The 6,377-nt window shown below is 41.4% G+C and overlaps 1 pseudogene across 1 annotated transcript; it reads left to right on the forward strand.

Annotated features, from left to right (window-relative positions):
• The first annotated feature begins 5,654 nt into the window (after nucleotides 1–5,654).
• On the forward strand, nucleotides 5,655–5,972 carry LOC110294777 (annotated as a pseudogene). The gene has a single exon (XR_002377973.1). The product of XR_002377973.1 is annotated as a cytochrome c, somatic pseudogene (transcript).
• The last annotated feature ends 405 nt before the right edge of the window (nucleotides 5,973–6,377 follow it).

Genomic DNA, 6,377 nt, shown 5'->3' on the forward strand with positions numbered 1-6,377 from the left:
TAGCCCTCACTTCACTTGGAAAAATGAGGTGCAATTCAGTGAGGTTGTTCCTGTAAGAACATGTTAAAGTTGTGCAAGGTGCACAACGGAGATTGGAGGCGGCATGTGCGATTTACAGAGGTTTTTTAATGGTGGCACTAACAAAACTGTTTAAGTTGTCTAACTAAATTCTTTCCACCTACACTCTACAGCAGAGGATGCTGGCATTTCCATTACTGGTTCTGTGCATTCAGGTAGATTTACAGAATTCCTTCCTAAAGAGACTCCAGCCCTGCTTGGGACCCCGCCTACTCATTTTCAAGGGAAGAGGGCGTGGCCTTGATCAACAGAAGAGGCCAAGGCCTTTGGAGCTGACTTGGCCTGGATCCGAGGCTTCTTAGCTTTTATTCATTCTGCTCTCAGCTCAGTTTTTAAAGCCCACAGTGCTGTGCTTAGCTTGCTGCACAAAATCACTGCCCTCTGAGGACTTGTTGGGAAATATATTCTCACAATTACTGCCAATCAATGGCTATTTATGTCCCCCAAATGCAAAGATAGTGGTCTTGTGAACGTGAACTCCAGAATGTCTCTGGAGTCGGCCTCCATCTCTTCACTCCTCTTCCAGCCTTAGTCTCCTGAGCCTTCTGGAACCTTCTGCAACGGGAGCGACATCTAAAGCTTCTCACCATGCTGACTCTCACCTTAGCTTTCCAGGCTTCACACAGTAAGTGATTACCAGACAATAATAAAGACAGCATTTTGGGGTTGAGGGGAGATAGGATTTTGTTGTAAAGTCCAGGCCTGCCTGGTGTTCTTGGTCCTCCTGCTTCAGCCTCCTGAGTTTGGGGCTATAGGGGTATGTCATCACACCAGGCTGCAAACTTTGATAATTTAACAACAGCAAGAATAGGAAATGTAGCTGAGCCGGCAATCTGATTGCCTAGTGTACACGAAGCCCCAACCTTGATGCTGCACCATGTAAACTAGGCATTATTGTGCCTGGTACAAAGGAAGTAGAGGCAAGGGGTTAGGACCTCAAAGTCACCCTCAGCTACTCTGCCAATTTAAAGCCAACCTGAGGTACAGAGACTCTGTCTACAAACAATCAAGCAAGCAAACAAGCAAAAACACAAGTGAGGGCATCCTCGTTTAGAAGCCTTTGATGTCTTCTGAGGGTTCTTTAAGTTAAAGTGTGAACTCCTAACCCTGTCCTTCAAGGTCTCTCTCTCTCTCTCTCTCTCTCTCTCTCTCTCTCTCTCTCTCTCTCTCTCTCCCTCCCTCCCTCCCTCTCTCTCTCTCTGCTTCTTGTCCCCTCCATCCCAACCACATCTCAGCCATTCTGTCCTCTCTCTCTCTGCCCTCAGGAACTCCTAAGTACATCTACCCTAGGGCACACATGTGCACACATGTGGCTGCCTGCTCATCCATCCACCCCGACCCAATCTCCATTATGCTTCTCCTTTCCTCTTGATCCCACAATCTTCACCCATGACAAGATACTCTCTACCCATATTGGCTCATTTTAACTGTCACTGACTTCTGGATGTTTCCATTGTATCAATGGCACACTCGTGGTCATTGATAGTTATTTATCTATTGTTGAGATTATTGACTCTATCTGCCATTCTCCTCAAGTAAAGATAGATACTAAGACTGTGTGAGAACCCCACCACCCAAGGTCACTGTGGGCTCCACACAACACGAGTGATTGTTGGGTAGATGAAAAACAGAATATGGTCATGAAGGACATGGGATTCCTTTAGCCTTCTAAGTATTGCTGAACTCCGTTCTTGAATAAAGTCAATAAGGTATTTACAGTCAGATCACTAAATATTTCTTTGTACCATTTCTACTTGCTATATAAGTTCTTTATTTAAATGTCAATTAGAATCATTTAATTGGCCTCTAATAAGGATTATTATAAGATATGATATCTTATAAAAGTGTTCTTTTTTCATAAAACAAATGAAGATGTTATCCATTCTATGAGGTCCCATGAGAAAATTCTCCTAGAAAAAGCCATGCTTATTTAGAGCATCTGGTGGGTTTTGATCTTGTGGAGATCATAAAAAAGCAAATTTAAACAGTATCCTCCTTAAGGGCTCAGAGAGTGGCCCAGTTTGGGTAAATATTCATGCTATACCTTTGTACCCTAAAGTTATTTGTGTTGATATAATCCTTCTACCTTTTATTTGAAATCATCTTTTTCCTGTCTTTACATCTGTGTTATCATACACATCTTCCTGATCTGTCTTAAAGCCTTTCTGAGAGAAGGTGGGTACCAATAAACAAATAACACCTTTGGGCATTTCCCTGGAGGTACCAAAGCAATTGCAAAAATAAGGCCAAACTGTTCTCAAGTCTCCTTCGTAGTTGCCAAGGGTCGCTTAGGGCTCTCGAAAGTGTTCCCTGGATGGAGTCAAATTGCATCTTTAGTGATTTCCTTCATAAATACACACTGGCTGTCTAGGAGAACACTTGGAATCTTGATAATCAAAAGCTTATTGTGTGTTTGTGAAGCTTGGAAAGGAAACTGAAGCTAATACCAAGGGAGAATAGAATAAAGTTACATGTTTTCCTTTAAAACCAGAGGGACGGCATCTAAGACATAACGGAATGATTTTTCTCCACTTTGCTTTGCATTTCTAGTAGTAAGGTTACCCTGTTGTACATAATTAACTTGCTATCTATAAGAGCAGCTTTTTTAAAAAACAACCAGCTGTGATGTTTATGATGGAAAAGGCACTTGGGACATAATAATTTTATTATCTGGAAAGGTGTAAGAAGTTAAAACAAAAGGATTCCAAATATTGAATTTTTCTAGTCACTCACCTTTTACCACATTATATCTCGTTACAAAATATAAATGAGCCCCACACTGAAAATCTTTATTTACAAAGGAGAGAGTAGGATGCACTGGGCATTGGCTTATATGAACAATGAAACCCTTCTGGGTAAGAGCTGCCAAGAAAGTGCTTTGGTTAGTCCTCCTGGGTGTCCCCCTCCTTGTGCCTGGAAAGTTGTCCTTGGACTCTTGTCCTTGAAAGGCCCTCAATGTGCACCCTGGGATTCTTTCCTCTCTACTTTCCTTCATAACCACATCTGAGGGGGGCTTGGAGCAGTACCCTTCTTCTGGGGTTCACAGTTTTTATATCCTGTTTCCTGCTGGAACTGGTTTGGAGCCTGGGGATTACTTCAGGGGCTGGCCAGGGTTTTGTAGACTGAGCCTGTGGTTTTGTTGGCCATGCAATCCCCTCAGAAACTTGGCAGGCCTCTCATCTATTTGTCCAGGCTGGGTCCTATGGTCCTGGTCCCACTAGTCCTGATAAAGTATACAAGAGTTAAAGCTTGCATCTTCTCCTGTGTTCATCTCCTTCTCTCTCAACTACACAGTTTCAATGTTCCCTTACAGCCATCTAAAGATGGGTTCCTTTGAGCTGGCAGCTCTGGCACGCAGAGGATAATTGTTATAAACTATGTTGGAGCCCTGTCTTAGCCATGGTTAGTGACTGTTGCTTCTCACTGATCCACTTAGGACACACACACAATTAGAATTGCCATGAGCACAAGAACTCAGATGAATGCTTTTCAGTAACCTATTGGCTACAAACCTAATCTTTTTCTTTCGGCTCCTATTTGTAGATGAACTAGCTCTGGCCTGAATTTGCCTCTCTCTTTCAAGAATGTTCTATATGTGTCATGAAGCACTCATCAGATCCCAGCATTCTGAGCTGTCTCAGTCTCGCACAGAACATGGCAGCCTTCAAAGAGCTGCCTGAAGCGATGTAACACAAAACAAAGAGCTAACTGGAGTGATGTAACAAAATCTATTTTTTCTTGTATTTTGTTAAGCTTTGATGCTCCCTTACAAAAGATACAATGACTAATTGTAGCTGTGTTGACTTGCAGCACACCACCCCAGATAGGAGATTAGGTCCAATTTAAAGTGACATACTACTCCCAGTAATAAACTACACTGTGTGCTTTCTCATGTGTCCATAGTATTGAAGAATAAGCAGGAGAGGCAGGCCCGTGCTTCTGTTTCTTAAGCTCCTGGTGGCCCCCTTGATTGCCAACCAATGCCCATGCTTCTCAATCCTCAGTTCCAAGGTAGACTATTTGCCATCAGTTCTTCAATCTAAGCAGTCGCACATCCATTCAAGTCAGACAGGAAGCGAGGGGAAAAAAAAGGCATGCCTCATCTTCAAAGTGGAATTGACTGACCACATAACTTACATGACTACACCCAAGAAGGAATGCAGCCACCATCTTTCAATTTTGGTGGTTATTGGGTCAGAAGATGAAAGTGAGCTTTGGTAGACAATAGTCATGATTGGCCAAATTAGAAGGCTACAGGGATTCTTGAGAGAACACCATTCCCAAAGAGAGGAGTCCCAGGATTCAGCACTGTCCCGCAACCGGGGCTTGTGGGAGCTGGTGGTTTATAGAAAAAATTGAGTAGTTGTAGGTGAGACTTAGCAACTAGTTAATTAAAAGAGTGAGCTAACTGGATACATTGTTTCTTAGGAAAGCTGGGTGAGATTGTTCAGATATAATTTTGATGCTTCATATAAAAATGAACGGTGCAGCTTCAAAACCTGACTAAGGAGTTCTGGACAGCATGGCTAACGGTAGCATTTCTTTTGTTCAGAAAGTTGTCTTTGGCAGAAAATGAAAGATTTAGGAGTACTGGAATGCAGTGTTGGATTGTTTTCTCTAAAAATAAAAAATAAAAAATAAATAAATTGGAGAGGAAAAATGTGCTGACATGGTCCAGAGGTTCAAATGATATTGAGACTAAAGATCAGACAAAACTGAAAGTCTGGAGAATTGGAGAGCAACGGAAACAAGGAAGAGAGAGACTGGGGGAGGGTCTAGTAGAAAATGTCAAGGAACAAATCTGATAAGAATCAATGTGTCTTCAGCTCTATGTATTTATCTATATATCTATCCAACTATCCATCCATCCATCTACCTACCTACATTATCTATCTATCTATCTATCTATCTATCTATCTATCTATCTATCTATCTACCTACCTATCATTTATCATCTATTTATCTACCTAATCTATCATATATATATATATATATATATATATATATGTGTGTGTGTGTGTATATATATGTATATATATATAATCTATGTATCTATCATCTATGTGTGTATGTATGTATGTATTCATATATCATCTATGTCTCACACACATAATACATAACTAAGTACAAGTTTATAGTTTACACAAATACTTAAATGTGAGCTTTGTGCCTTGCTTTTGTTGTATATGTGGTAGATATAGGCATGAAAATTTTGGAATAAAATCATGTTAGTAGAACTGTTAAAGAAACTGAAGGGGAAGAGACTGACAATATGAAAATAAGGATATCATATTTTAAAAGCCCACACTCTTAAGGATAGACATTCCGTAAGAGTCTCTCCTAGGTAACCCAATCACAAAAGAACACACACGGTATGCACTCACTGAAAAGTAGATATTAGCCCAGAAGCTCGGAATACCCAAGATACAATTCGCAAAAACACATGAAACTCAAGAAGAAGGAAGACCAAAGTGTGGATTCTTCCATTCTTCTTAGAAAGGGGAACAAAAAGAGCGCAGGACATCTGTCTTCCAGTCCAAACATTCGAGGTGTTGACCAGCCCAGAGCGAATAAAAATGGGCGATGTTGAAAAAGGCAAGAAGATTTTTGTTCAAAAGTGTGCCCAGTGCCACACTGTGAAAAGGGGGGGCAAGCATAAGACTGGACCAAATCTCCATGGTCTGTTTGGGCGGAAGACAGGCCAGGCTGCTGGATTCTCTTACACAGATGCCAGCAAGAACAAAGGCATCACCTGGGGAGAGGATACCCTGATGGAGTACTTGGAGAATCCCAAGAAGTACATCCCTGGAACAAAAATGATCTTCGCTGGAATTAAGAAGAAGGGAGAAAGGGCAGACCTAATAGCTTATCTTAAAAAGGCTACTAATGAGTAATTCCACTTATTTATTACAAAACAAATGTCTCATGGCTTTTAATATATACCATAATTTAATTCATACACCAAATTCAGATCATGAATGGCTAACAATGTTCTTGTTGGACAGTCCTGATTTAAGTAAAACTCACTTGTCAAAAAAAGGGTGGGGGGGACAAAATACCCATGGAAGGAATTACAGAGACAAAGTTTGGAGCAGAGACTGAAGAAATGACCATCCGGAGACTGCCCCCCCCCCGGCCCCCAGTATCCATCCCGTATACAACCACCAAACTCAGACACTATTGTGGATGCCAACAAAAGTTTACTGATAGGAGACTGATATAGCTGTCTCCTAAGGATCTCTGCCAGTGCCTGACAAACACAGAAGTGGATGCTCACAGCCATGGATTGGACTGTGCAC

Source organism: Mus caroli, chromosome 5, assembly GCF_900094665.2.
Source record: "Mus caroli chromosome 5, CAROLI_EIJ_v1.1, whole genome shotgun sequence".
NCBI classification, from domain to species: Eukaryota; Metazoa; Chordata; class Mammalia; order Rodentia; family Muridae; genus Mus; species Mus caroli.